General features: G+C 43.9%; 1 long non-coding RNA gene across 1 annotated transcript; it reads right to left on the minus strand.

The window, feature by feature from the left end:
* Window positions 1-6,064: 6,064 nt before the first annotated feature.
* LOC129509857 (uncharacterized) lies at window positions 6,065-11,934 on the minus strand. Its single transcript, XR_008664423.1, has 2 exons — window positions 9,479-11,934; window positions 6,065-8,791 (listed from the first exon to the last, which is right to left on the minus strand). It is a non-coding gene; the product is annotated as an uncharacterized LOC129509857 (long non-coding RNA).
* Between the last annotated feature and the right edge of the window lie 3,115 nt (window positions 11,935-15,049).

The raw sequence follows: 15,049 nt of genomic DNA on the forward strand, positions 1-15,049 counted from the left end.
AAAAAAAAAAAAACAACACTTCTTTAATAATATGCCCCAATTCTGGGCAGCCCCAGTGACTTAGCTGTTTAGCGCTGCTTTCAGCCCAGAGGGTGATCCTGGAGACCTGGGATCGGGTCCTGCGTCGGGCTCCCTGCATGGAGCCTGCTTCTCCCTCTGCCTGTGTCTCTGCCTCTCTCTCTCTGTGTCTCTCATGAATAAATAAAATCTTAAAATAATAATAATAATAACATGCCCCAATTCAAAATGAAATTAGACACAATATCCTGCTATAAAAATAATTAATAGTCGTGTTTTTTCAAAATAAGTTTATTTTATGATTTTATTTTTTAACGATTTCCTTTTATTTGAGAGAGAGAGAACAAGCAGTGGGGAGGGGCGGAGGTAGAGGCAGGCTTTCTGCTACACAGGGTGCCGGACTCAGGGCTCAATATCAAGACCCCAAGACTGCAACCTGAGCTGATGGCAGATGCTTAACAACAGAGCCACCCAGGAGCCTTTATATTCTGATTTTAAACATATTGCTTTATTTTTGTTTTAAAACCAAAGAGAAGAATAGGCATTGATGATCACAAAAATTTGAAACTGGAACTGGGTTTTTGATGACAATTGCAGATTTGAACCAGCCTCAGCCGTTAATTCATTGAACAATAATTTATTGCCTGATATTAAGAAAAATACCAACTTAAAGAGATATAGTTGTAAAGTCACCATTTTTAAACAGCTCACTTTGAAACAGAGAATAAAGGAGAAACTTTATTCCAAGGTCTGCACAAACAAGTTAGCCTAATAGCTGACCTCTGATATTTTTGTATACTTTTCTTTTTTGGGAATAAAAACTCTGATTTTAACTGGGTATGATGAACAGAATTTGAAAAGCTGAATTCCTCAGATTCTCTTGCAGGTAGGCCATATGACTAAGTTCTGGCCAAAAGAGTATAAGCAGTGGTGCCTAATGCAATTTCTGGAAATGTCTTGCTGACAGGTGCAGTTGGGGTGGGCATTTTAAGCAGCTCTTTGAAACATCAGGTTTAACCCCCAAGCTGGGTGTGACAGAGCAACAAAATTGAGTAAATCTAGGTCTCTTATAATCATGAGCCACAATCCTAGCCCTTGATAACTTGTTTCCATATTGTATTTATAGGAGAGCATAGCAAATTTTTACATAAGACATTGTTACTTTTGATTTTCTGTCACAGTTAAACCGGTCTGATACAAAAAGCTAAACCGATGTTGGCCTAGAATGTGTTAAAACTTTGTTATGGGATGCCTGGGTGGCTCAGCGGTTGAGAGTCTGCCTTCGGCCCAGGCCGTGATCCTGAAGACCTGGGACTGAGTCCCACGTAGGGCTCCCTGCATGGAGCCTGCTTCTCCCTCTGCCTGTGTCTCTGCCTCTGTCTTTCTGTGTTTCTAATGAATAAATAAAATCTTAAAAAAAAAAAAAAAACCAACTTTGTTCTGTGACATTACATGAGATTTAAGAGTGTCTTATTTAAGATTTTCAAGTAAATTTAATATCTAAAACAGCTAAAGAGTAGCAGAAATATACCACTTTGAAATATGCCAAAGTGACATGGGGTGGTGTGTTCTGCTACCCTTCACAATGGTTCTCAAACCTTTGGTCTCAGGACCCCTTTAGTTTCTTAAAAATTACTGTGGCCCTTAAAGCACTTTTATTTAGTGGGCTATAAACACCAGTATTTACTGTATTAGAAATTAAAATAAGACCTTTTTAAAACATAAGAATATATAAACACATCTCATCAGGTGTCAGAGCCACGTATTATGTAACTTCTGGAAAACTCCACCAGACACTTGTGAGAGAAAGAAAATAAAAAAGGTAAACGAGGGGATCCCTGGATGGCTCAGCTGTTTAGCGCCTGCCTTCAGCCCAGGGCATGGTCCTGGAGTCCTGGGATGGAGTCCCACTTTGGGGTCCCTGCATGGAGCCTGCTTCTCTGCCTCTGTCTCTGCCTCTCTCTCTGTGTGTATGTGTTTCTCATGAATAAATAAATAAAATCTGAAAGAAAAGAAAGAAAGAAAGAAAGAAAGAAGAAAGAAAGAAAGAAAGAAAGAGAAAGAAAGAAAGAAAGAAAAAGAAGAAAGAAAGAAAGAGACAAACAACATCTTAGTAGTATCATGAAAATAGTTTGGACCCTTAAGGGGACCTCCAGGTACCCCAGATCCCATTTTGAGAACCACTGATCTAAACCATTGAAATTTTAATCAAATACTTAGGAAGTTCTCCCACACCTTTGTGGCTTAAGAATCTCTGAACGTAAGGATGCCTGAGGTTCAGCAGTAGAATATTTGTTTATGATTTGTTGGGTTTGATTTGGGGCCACCAACACCCATTTCCCCTTCTTGGGGAACTATGCCTTGATTTCCTTCTCAACAATACCTTCTCCTGCACTCTTAAATCCAGCTTAGAAAAAGAGCATGAGACTAGGCTAAGCCATCCCATTCTCCACAGCCACAGGAACCAGGAACCGTTTCAGGGAGGAATTCGAGGTGGAATTCAACACAGAATCTGGCCTTTTCCTTCCAGGCTGGACTAGGAGTGGCTCTTACATCCGTAAGAGCCAAAATAGCAGCATCCTTCCTGACATCTCACGGAGGCCTGCGTGAGCCAGACACCAACATGAAGGAGAACAAAGTGGAGAAAGACAGAGACTGGCCCTGGGACATTGGCCTGGGAACCAGCCTGGGGCAGACACTGCTATTTGTCTGCTCTTTGGACTCATCAACAGACCCTCAGTTTTTCTCAGGGAGCTCTATGTCCAATCCCAAATGTTCAGCCTCCTAGGCTCCTTGGCAGTGCAGGGAGGCCGTGTGACCTGGTTCTGGCCAATGACTTGCAGCAGAGGTCAGTGGCTGGGGCTGCTGGGGGAGCTTGTGGAGGGAGAGAGGCTTTGCCCTTCCTTCTCAGATTGCAGACCTGAGACTAGAAGTGGAGCAGCAGGAGCAGGAAGCTGAGCTGGGGAGGCTGACAGAGATGCAGCCACACCATTGATGGCTTCTGCTCTACATCATCCCAAGGTGGCCAGTCTGCTTTGCAATGTGAGATAAAAGCTTTTGGAGTCAAGTTTCTGCTGATTGCAATCCTTTTGTGGGATACAGTCCTGCTTCTGGACTTCTTGTTAACTGGAGCCAATTAATCCCTTTTTGCTTACGTTCTTCTGGGTTGGGTTTTCTGTTGCTTTCAGGAGAAGAAACCAGATTTCTGGCTCTGAGGAGAGCTCATGGTTATTCAGCAGACAGATAGCCATTTCTTGTGTCTGTGAGATAAGGTGAGCCACAGTCATACCCTTAAGAGAAAGGACATGGGCAGCTCCCGTGGCTCAGCGGTTTAGCGCCGCCTTCAGGCCAGGGCCTGATCCTGGAGACCTGGGATCCAGTCCCACATCGGGCTCCCTGCATGGAGCCTGTTTCTCCCTCTGCCTGTGTCTTTGCCGCCCCTGCCTCTCTCTGTCTCTCTCATTAATAAATAAATTTAAAAAAAAATAAATAAGAGAAAGGACATGACATTTACGGCAAAGGAGACTCAACCCTCTGGCTCCAGAGACACATCAAAGCAGGCAGAGGAGAGAGGAAGAAAGACACCAGGCACGGAGCAGCCTTAAGGGGAGGAGAAAATTTGTTCCAGCTTTGGAAAAGGGCTGAAACAGTGTCTGGAGCTGCTGTCTGGGTCACAAGCATCATTTTAATGACTCTTCAGCCAAGCTATGTAGGGGAGGCTCCTCCAACTTTCAGCAAACTCTGGCTCTTACTCCTCTGAGGCATGTGAAGAGCTACATTCCTCCAGGGGCTGGGCCTCCTTAGAACTTTTCCTCTTTTCTAGAGAGGGTCAGGGAGGGGATGGGGGAAGAATATGAATTAATATAGAGGTGCCTGGGTGGCTCAGCCTGTTAAGCATCTGACTCTTGGTTTTTGGCTCAGATCATGATTTCAGGGTGGTTGAGATTGGGCCCCCATGTCAATTGAGCTCAGCGTTGAGCATGGAGCCTGTTTAAGATTCTCTCTCTCCCTCCCTCTCCCCTCTGCCCCTCTCTGCTCCACTCATGTGCACGCTTGCTCTTCCTCTAAAAAAAGAAAAAAGAAAAATTCATGTAAGCATCGACAAACTTTGGAATTAAGAAATCTGACTTTAAGTCCTATTTCTGCACCAAATTGCTAGAGATATTGAACAATGTATTTAATTTTTCTGGGACCCAGTTTCTTCTTATGAAAAATGATCATGAGAATAGTGATCTCATGGAGTTGTTGCAAGGATCAGATGAGCTATTAAAATGTAATAGGAAAGAATTATGTAAGATGTAACCATTGTGCGAGACTGGGTAAAGGGTACATGGGACCTCTGGGTCCTGCTGTCTTTTCAACTTCTTGTGAATCCATGGCTAGTTCAAAATAAGAAGTTCTAAAGAGATGTTTTTTGAATTAATAGGAAGAAAAGAAGGAAGAAAGGAAGAGACAAAAATCCACAGGTCCTAGCTGTGTGGTTTTGCATTTTCCTGGCAGTTAGGCACTAGGAGTGAGGGAATGAGGGAGTTTGATGGGACAGAAATAGAGTTTTGTATTGATTATTAATCAGGTCCCTTTTAATGCTCCTAGATATATGAAGTAAAGATCATAGAGCTTCAAAGTGACTTGTGATGGTGGGACGTCGTTTTCTTCCATTGGGACGCTGCACAGATTGTGCCATGTGAAGCTCTGGCATTTTCCAGGGTTATGCTCATGACAGAGGCAGGTCAGCGATGCTGTTGGCCTTTCACTGTCCCAACCCCGCTGTCTGAATGGGCAACCCAGCATGCCCAACCCCCACCAACATTCCTCTCAGAAAGGTGGTCAGAATAGAGACCAAAACAATACCTTCGGCCCCTGGGCCTTTCTAGAACCTTCTCTGAGATAAAGTCTCTCAGGCCCATTAACTCATCCCATCCTTCCTTGGCCTCTGGAACAGATTAGAAGCTTCCTGTGCTGGAGGACAAGGAGAAACCCAAAGAGCTGGGGGTGAGCTAAATAGCTCAGGTCTCCCCAGCAACTTCATGATGCTCCTGTCTTGAAAGTTTCCTGTTGTCCATTAGGCCAGACAATTCCTCAGCTCCTTTGCCCAGGGGAAAGGTGAGTGACAGCAGGCGGAAAGGCCTTGTGGCTATAGTGCCACTGTATTCAACACAGCAAGCTGTCACAAAGGAGGACCGGCTGCAGACTGCTTGGGCAAGGTCCAGAGACAGTCCAGAGATGCGGGAGGTTGTGAGATGTGCCCCCACAGCTAGGGACAGTACATTTGCAGGTTTTGATGCTCCATTTGGTCATCTTTGCATTGTTGGAGGATGGCCTCGCATAGGACAGATAGGACAGGTGCTCATGGTAAATCTGAGAGATGCGCTAGTGGAAAGTTTGGTATGCACACCTCAGGGCACATTATTCCCTGTGCTAAAACATCTTGGATTAGGGGAGCCTGGGTGGCTCAGTGGGTTAAGCGTCTGCCTTCAGGTCAGGTCATGATGCCAGGGTCCTGGGATAGAGCCCTGCATCAGGACTCCTGCTCAGGGGGGAACCTGCTCCTCCTCCCTCTGCTGCTTCCCTTGTTTGTGCGCTCTCTCTCTCTCTCTCTCTCAGATAAATAAATAAAAATCTTATTTTTTAAAAAAAGACATCTTGAACTAGACATCAAGCAGCTGATGATGGAGCACAAATTTGGGGCAAAGGGTGGTCTGAACGGATGTGATACCTGATAGGCTTCATCCAGGTGTTGAAGTGCTCCTGCTCCGTAGTGGTCTGTCCTCTTCACTCCAAGAGCATTAGTGGAAGGCAGTCCTTCTTAGCCTAGAGGTCAAAGTGCAGTCTCCACTGATGCACTGTCTAGGTTCATGTTCTGGTCCACACCAAGTAACAGTGAGGTCTTGGGTAAATCGAAATTGCAGCTTCCTGGTCCATAAAATGACTTAAAAAAAAGAAGAAAGGGGATGCCTGGGTGGCTCAGCAGTTGAGCATCTGCCTTTGGCTCAGGGCGTTGTTGTGCCCAAGATTGCGAGTCAGAGAAACCACCAAGGAGCCGACACACATGCAAACACACGAGGGTTTATTTACAAGCTTGAGCTTGGGTCCAAGTATACCCAACACAGCGGAGCAGGGACTTGGATCCCGAGGTGGGTTTCAGCTTAGTTTTAAGGATCGATCTAGGGGACCTCCAGAAGGGGTGGAGGAATTTCTCAAGTTCTGTCTACATTTGGCTTTCAAGGGCATTGAACTCTATTCTTATTGTAATAGGGGCTTCCTGCCCTTGGCTTGGGCTCTGTTCTCATTCTAATATGGGGCTTTCTAGGACTTTAAACTGTAAGCTGTTTTCTTCCTGTAACTGAAGTAAGGTAAATTTCAGCTCTTATTCACAGGGGCGTGGGATGGCTGTACTTGTGCTAACGCTGAACTTAAAATGGAATGGCCTTAATTTTCTTGGCCTCCACAGCCTGATCCTGGGGTCCTGGAATTCAGTCCCACATCAGGCTCCCTGTGAGGAGTAGGTTTCTTCCTCTGCCTATGTCTCTGTCTCTCTTTCTGTGTCTCTCATGAATGAATGAATAAATAAATAGATAGATAAATAAATCTTAAAAAAAAAAAAGAAGAAAGTATGCCTATCTCTCAGGGTATTCATGAAGTGTAAATGAGATCTTGCATGTCAGGTGCTTAACCCACCGCATGGCACATAGGACACATACATTAAATTAAACTATTGCAACTAGTGTGGATGAAAAGCATCAGGACAAGTCAGCACATGGCCCTGCCCTGCTGTAAGTTGCTAGTGACTTCAGATAATCTTCTCAACCTCTCTGGATCCACGCTTCTTCCTCTGAAAAATATAAGAATTGAACCAAAGGTAGGCCCTTCTACTGGAAAGAGCTTGAAAATCTTGTGGAAAGTCTGAGTTCCTCCCAGCTAAGACAGCCCCTGCTTTGAAATGCTGAGTCTTTTTCACTGCCTCAGTAAACTACACTTCCTCTGGGGAACTCCCAGCCCAAGAGGGAAGGCTGCTGAATGACAGCTTTTCAAGATATTTGGCAAGGGTGTTGCCAGCTCAGAAGAAACAATGAGCACAATTCTCGGTTCTGAAGGTAACAAGAAGTCCCCTGCCAGTCCCCAGAGAGAAAGCCCTCTGCAAACTCATGGCAAGGGTCAGGGCTTTCATAGAATTTTAGAAGGTCAAAGCTGGAAACGCTCTTTGGGAGTTTCTAGTTCAGGGGATTTAAGCTGTGTTTTGTGAGTGCATCTGCAGTGCCACAGACTATTACTATTCATCTCATTTTGTATACCTCAAGCTGTATTTACAACTGTGACAGAAAGACAGCAAAGACACCCGCATTAGTCACCCATTAATTTTGACACATCAGAAACCATAATCCATTAATATATTGTGGCAGATTCTGCTGGTTGTCCCCTAAATCTACTCTTCCTTTTTTACCTTTGTTGTGGACTACAGTTGGGTAGGGCCATGGCTACCCAGATTAAAGGCTACACACTCCAGCCTCCCTTGCAGCTAGGTAAGGCTTTGTCGTTAAGTTTTGTCAATGGGATGTGAACTGAGGATGTGAGCACTACTTCTAGGGGGTAAAGTGAGAGAGTGTACGCTTCTCATTCCTCTTCTTGTTGGATCTAATGTGGATGTGATGGTGGAGGTCAGTCAGCCATCTTGGGCTCTGGATTAGAAGTTTGTGTTGAGGTTGATGGACAAGAGAGAAGGAGCCTTGGGTCCTCGACGATCATTGAGCTCTAACCTGTTCACATTGAGCGCCTTACATGGCTCACCTCAGACTTCATTAACGTGAAGGAAACATAAACCTCTATCTTGTTAAACCACTTTTATTTTGAAGTTTTTGTCTTTTGCAACTAAACCTAATTGAACACAGTTGTGTTCTCAGTGACTGACTTTATAACATATTAGTAATATTTTGAGTGTTTACTGAAAGATTCTAGGAAAATATTTTCCACTTGTAACTCCCACTCAGGTCAAGAAGTTTGTAGCCACCCAAATGCCCTTTGTGTGCTTTGACCTAATCCCAACTACCTACTTGCTCCTAAAAGCACCTCTATCCTGACCTTTATAGTAAACACTTCCATAATTTAATGATGTAATATTACCTTAAAAACACTTTGGTTAAAGACTGCTTTTATCTGTTTTACATGGGATGACTCTTAAGACTGTTTGACAGAAGTCTTCCTCTGATCAGAAAGTTAGAAAATGATAGAGAAAGGGATCCCTGGGTGGCGCAGCGGTTTAGCACCTGCCTTTGGCCCAGGGCGTGATCCTGGAGACCCGGGATCGAATCCCACATCGGGCTCCCGGTGCATGGAGCCTGCTTCTCCCTCTGCCTGTGTCTCTGCCTCTCTCTCTCTATCTGTGTGACTGTCATAAATAAATAAAAATTTAAAAAAAAAAAGAAAATGATAGAGAAAGTCTGACCATCTCATTTTACAGGGGAAGAATGTAAGGCTCAGGGAGAGGAAAGACCTTTCTAGTATCAATCAGCAAATTAGCGGCAGAGTGAACTAAGACTCAAGTTCTCTCTAACTCTTTAGCATTTCATTTCTAGTTCTTTCCAGGAGAAAACGACCCTTGATATAAGATACCAGCCTTATCCAGTGACCGAAAGATGGGAAAGAATGCCAACACAGCCTCTTCTACAGGACGTTCCATCCTCCCACACTGAATCTGGCTCTTTCTGCATAGATCTCAGGGCAGAGAAGCTGTTAAGGAACTTGGCAGTGATTTTTCCTGGATGACTTTGCCTTTTACCTAAAAAACAAATGTAAAAAAAAATAAAAAATAATAAAATAATAAAATAAAAAACAAATGTACCAGCAAAGGTGGGAGTCACAGACAGAGGACATGCAACGGAGATGATAATAGTGTGAAGTGGGCATCTCTCCCATGGTGGTGTGTGCACTAAGCCTGACACACAAGAGCCCTAGAGATCACTGTGGTGAAGTATGATGCTGAATCTCTGGGACCAGCAGTGAGAAGCAGAGATACAGTCTGGAGTAAGCCCGAGCTCTTCTCCCACATTCACTCAGCTGTTCTCACTAGCATGGCGATGCTCCTAACTTAATTCCAGGGGAATCCCTTACGTTCATGAAAGTCAGTTATTTTATCTTGTGAAAGATGCCCATCGCACGTTTGCGTAGGACACAGCAGAACCCAATAGCGCCTCATTAGCCAGATTCCACAGCCTTCTCTGTCCTAGATTCTTGGATGGTTTACAGATAGGCCTGTTGGCTTTCCCGTGGACTAGAATTAGCAAGTACCATTTAGTAAAGATGTTGTTACATGTTCCCTGAAGGGGCAGGGGAGGTTCCAAGGACTCAATGTTTAGGAAGCCATGTATACTTTATCTCCTTTTTGAAGAGTCAGGAAGTGCAGTGTTAACATATTGAAGGCTCTGAGAATTCCCACAGTAAAGCATTTTACTTGATTTTGACTGACTTGCCATTTCCAGGGCTTTTTTTTTGACTTTTGGATCTGGTGTTTCACTAGTAGCATCCTGCATAGAACACGTTGGCCAGTGATGCTGCAGCCCCTCTGAAGGATAAAGGATGCATTAATACACATGTATCACACATACCACGTAACTAGAAAATCACCTTTCTGGCCCAGGTAGCCGATCCCTCTGGAAAAGTACTGAATTTTCCCATCCTCCTTATAGCCCCAAGAAGCAATTGTGGAACTGACCAAACCCTGCCCAGTCTGGGGTGGGTTCCCGGGGACAGCTGGTGGGGCTTCACCGCCTGGCACCAGGCTTGTTGTACCAAGAGCCCTGGCCAGCCGGCAGCCACCCAGTGTGTGTCTGGGCTTGTTTTTCCTTCCTTTCCCTGCTCATTTTGGAACACAGCTGAATGGCCTCAGTCTCTCAGGCCTACTCCTGGCCAACACTGGACCCCTCGAAGTCTGGCCAACTCCTCTCCCACTGGCCTTGATAAACACCCCCTCCGAGCTGGGAAGCACAGCACTGGCTGTTTTTCTCCCTCATGCACCCCAGGAAGCCTCTCCTGTGCCTGGGCTTTTTTCCCAGACCTTGGCTGCCAACCCATTTTAAACTCATCCTTAGCCCAGTCAGTCACCTGAAGAAAAAGAGACTCACAGAAGGCTCAAGATGAAAGAGTCTTTAATCTTGTGGCTTTCTGAGTTTTGTTTTAAGCAGGAAAGCCTTATTTTCCAAGCAAATTATTATGCAGAATTTACCAGTTTACAGAACAAATAAGCGAGGACATTTATGGAAGACTTGTTTGTTCCCACAAAACTCTAGAAAGAGACAAAATGTCCACTAGTAGGAAGCAGGCTTAATACAATTATATAGAGTCAAACACTAGAATAGACACAGCCACCTAAAAGTGTGAGGCAACCCTCAACACTAGCAAAAGCCCTAGGAAAAATTCTTATTCCAAATCAACAATATGTGGTTAATAATTTCATTTTAGGACAAACGCGAAGAGAAATTTTCCAGGACATAGGATTTTAAATGATAAAATCCCAGGCAAAGCCCAAGCCAAAAGATGACTTGGTCACCCTACACTGAAGAGAAATTAAGACATTATTTTAGAAAGAAAAGCTTATTATGAATTTTAATCCCAGTTTGTTCACAAATGAAATTGAACTAGTATTTATACTATAAATACAAAAGTAAAACTGTGTGGACTGATAAGAAACATAAAACCACCTCGAGATATAATAAGGAAAAAAAGGCAAGGTACAGAACAAGTGTGCCAAGTGTGCTCTCATTTTGTAAGTTTTCTCTTTTTCTCTCTCTTTTCCCCTAAAGGTCAGAGCAGGGGAGCAGTGGAAGATTTATTCATGTAATGAAGTGAAGTTTGTGACTTCTTGTCTACTTCTGTACCATATCATAAGAAAATTGCTGGACTGATTTTCACTAAATTCTAACATGCTTGTGATGGTCTGACTTAAAATATGAGTTGTTCGGCATACGAAATTTTCATGCTAAGGAGCCTGAGGAGGATACTTCAAAGAGATAATCAGTCATTCTCCAGAGAAGTTGACCCTAGTTAATAAGAGAGGCCCATGTATTCACCAATTGGGAAAGATACACAGATGGGTTCAGGTCCACTAAAAGAGAAAACAAAGAGTGGTTTCTAGTGAGTGTCCAAAATAAAGGGTCATAAGGTAGACTTTCCAAATGGAAGGCTTCAGTGTGTTGGCCTGCTTCCCACATGGGTGAATAGAATTAGACATCCAGGTGTGTAAGTACATGGGTATGTGTGTATATATGCTTCCGAGTGGAGCAGCAATTCCAGATATTAAAGCTTGCATTTGCATACCCCTGAAACTAATAATACACTATATGTTAACTAACTTGAATTTAAATCAAAAAAAAGAAAGAAAGAAAAGAAAAGAAAGAAAAAGCTTGCTTTTGCAGACTACTCCTGTAGGATGCATATGAAATGGATAATAATCAGAGTCTCCAAGGAGGATCATAGATCTGAAATGAACGGGTATTTATTTTTCATTATATAGCCTTTTGAACTGTTGGCAATATTTTCTATTTTTATATATAAGCTTTTTCTTTTAACTTATGAAATATTTCAAGCATACAAGGAAGGTATAGAGAATAATAAAGTTAATGTCTTTGTTTCTTTCTTTTCACTTGTTTGTTATTAAATTGCATGTAACATCTTCATCATGGATTTTCAGAGGAGTTTATTTTATTTTATTTTTATTTTTAAGGATTTTATTTATTCATTTGAGAGGAGAGAAAGAGTGTGTGCACGCACAAGTTGTTGGGGAGGAGCAAAGGGAGAGGCAGAGTCCCTGCTAAGCAGGGAGCCTCATTCAGGATTTGATCCCAGGACTCTGAGATTATGACCCCAATCAAAGGCAGATGCCTAACCAACTGAGCCACCCAGGCACCTCAAGTTAATATCTTTGTATTGGGGCACCTGGGTCACTCAGGTGGTTAAGCGTCTGACTTTCGATCTCAGCTCAGGTCTTGATCTCAGGGTTGTGAGTTCAAGCCCCGCATTGGGTTCTATGCTGGGCACAGAGCCTACTTAAAAACAAAACAAAACGAAACAAAAAAACTTTGTGTCTACCTGCTAATTTTTACGAATCTTAACATTGTACCATATATGGTGGTACTTGGAAAATCCTAGTTCCCTTCTTGTGTCTTTCTTCTCTACTTTCACACAGAACACTTTGGACACATCCGGTCATCAAGGGAGTGGGGTATTGTGTTTTTTGTTTTTTTCCCCCACAGCAAGCAATTCTGTGACACCAGCTGAGTGTCTTACAGTATAACTCAATTCTGACACCATCCTTCTGGAGATAGTGTCAGATCCTACAGGTGAAAGCCTCAGTCCCACAAGACATCCACCCTCCCCACCCCACCCCCGCCTCAGATGCCAGGCCCAAGTAGTACATCTGTTGTAGACCCTCAGCTACCCACAACTTCTGACTTGGCTACAAATTGGAGGTTCTCATTACTCCCTCCCCTTTGGATCTGATCGTTTCCCACAAAAGGGAACTCAGGGAAAAACTTATATTTATCAATTGCAGGAAATGATAAAGGATGGATTTGAATAGCCAGATGAAGGGATACATAGGGTGAGGGCCAGGAGACTCCTAAGCATAGGCGATTTGGGAGCAGGAGAGTGAGGTTCTTTTCTCATGGAGTTAAGCAAAGTTACAGAAGAAGCTCTCAGGAGTGAAGGGTCCTAACAGGGTTGCCACTGGGGGTTTTTAGGGTTGGTCTTTTATTGAAAGCTAACCGGGGAACTTAAATCCTTTTAACATCTCTATTGATATCACCATGGAACAAGAATTAGCGTTATCACCATTAATGGCTTACTTCCTTTTTTAGAGCCTGGTCATTTTTCTTTGTCACAAGTCAATGTTATAATGAGACCTCATCTCTGACACCTAGGACAGGATGGTCTGATTTGTTTCCTTTTTGTTTGTTTGTTTGTTTTTTTAACATTTTACTTATTTATTCATGGAGAGATGCACAGAGAGAGGCAGAGACATAGGCAGAGGGAGAAGCAGGCCCTCAGAGGGAGCCTGATGAGGGACTCAATCCAGGACCCTGGGATCAGGCCCTGAGCCAATGGCAGACACTCAACCACTGAGCCACCCAGGCATCCCTGATTTGTTTGCTTATTTCTGGTTTCCTCTCACCTCCACATTTTTGGGATTTTTGTGAACCTGATCCCATAGCCCCCTACCTATCTCTCCCTACCTAGCCCTATCTGTCTGTCCCTTACTCACTCCTGTCCCTGTGGAGTTGGGGTGCATCAACTTCCAATACATGGATGTGTATTGAGATACCTGGAACTCACCAACCTGGAAGCTTTCTGAACCCCAACTCTTTGGATTTTCTACATGGATGATCATTCATCTGCAAATAAAGACAATCATATTTCTTCCTTCCCAATCTGTGTACCTTTTATTTCCTTTTCTTGCCTTATAGCCCTGCCATCTTTTTTCTGAGGTACTTGCATGGAACCTTAGATGTCCATAGAACATAGCTTAAATCACTGATCTAGATCATGAATTAACACATTTTTCTATGCGGGTCATATGGTCTCTGTTGCAACTCTTCAACTCGGCATGTGCAGTGCAGAAGCAGCTCAGATAACAGACATCTGAGATGAAGGTGTGTCCATACACAATTTAGTGAAAGAAGTCGGTTTATAAAACATCCCTACTAATAAAATGGTTAATGCTTGTCAAATGCCTACTACATGCCAGCTGCTGTAGTAAATGATTTACATGGCTTATCTTGTTTAATTCTCAGAACTGCCCTGTGATATAAATGCAATGATCTCCAATTAACTGATGGAGAAACCATTTATGTCTCCTTATATATACAGTTGACCATGAACAGCATAGGGGTTGGGGCACTGACCCCCTGCGTGCCCCAACCCCTTGTGCGGTTGAGAAAATCTTCGTATAACTCGAAGACTGATTTACTTATTTTAGAGAGAGAGAGCGCAGCAGGGATGGGCAGAGGGAGAGAAATTCAAGCCGACTCCATGATAAGCACAAAGACTGTTGCAGGGCTTGATTCCACCACCCTGAGATCAGACCCAAGCTGAAATCAAGTGTCTGATGCTCAACCAACTGTGCCACCCAGGCATCCCAAAAATCTTCATATAACTTTTGATTCTCCACAAACTTAACTACTAATAGTTGACTGTTGACCGGAAGGTTTCACCTCTCCCTCTCCCTCCAGCCCTTCCTACCATCTCAATGGCTTTTCTGGCCTCTCTAATTACCAGGAACATAGAGGGAACCACAGCTTCTGTTTAGAGCAAAGGAGGAGTTAGATACCCACAAACGACTGCCTGGGTGAGGGCTATTTCCAAATTGGACCCTGGGAGGGGCAGTGACTGAGCACAGTCAGGGCCAGGTCTGTTGGTGGGTGTGGCCTGACTGGGCAGGCCCAGTCCTTTTACTGAGTGGTAGGATTCAGGGACACGTCCTCAAAAATGTAAATTTTGAGATGCATTGACTGACCGTCTATCACATGCTGGGCACTCTGTGAACATTACCTGTGAATTAGGTGCCACCTAGAGCCACGTTTTCCAGATGAAGAGGGATTGAGTAACTTGCCCAGAATCCCTCTGTTTGAGGTACTTGTGCTTTCTCAATTCAGTCCAGCTTTTTCCATGCTGAGCCAGGAACCGTGTGGGCTGACGTAGAATCGGTGGGGTTCCAGAACTGCTTGGACTTTTCCATGGTTTCTTAGCTCCCACTATTAAGAAGGCATCAACAAAGAGGCTAGTGACCAGGTGGTCAGATAAGTCCAGCTCTGTCCCTGAGGAAACAGCATAGGGGAGGAGAGAATTTGTCCCTGAGGAGAGAATTTGGGTTACTCCTCATGAGGTAAGCCAGGGAGGGGCCATAGGGATTAGAAAGGGAAAGCATGTCTCTGAGGAGCCACCACAGGGAACTGTTAGACTGATGGCCTGCATGGCAGGACCAACATGGCCCCAGTCATGAGATGTGCCAGGGATATAAGGATGGGTTCAACACCAGAACCTTCCC

Source organism: Nyctereutes procyonoides, unplaced genomic scaffold, assembly GCF_905146905.1.
Source record: "Nyctereutes procyonoides isolate TBG_1078 unplaced genomic scaffold, NYPRO_anot_genome, whole genome shotgun sequence".
Classification (NCBI taxonomy): domain Eukaryota; kingdom Metazoa; phylum Chordata; class Mammalia; order Carnivora; family Canidae; genus Nyctereutes; species Nyctereutes procyonoides.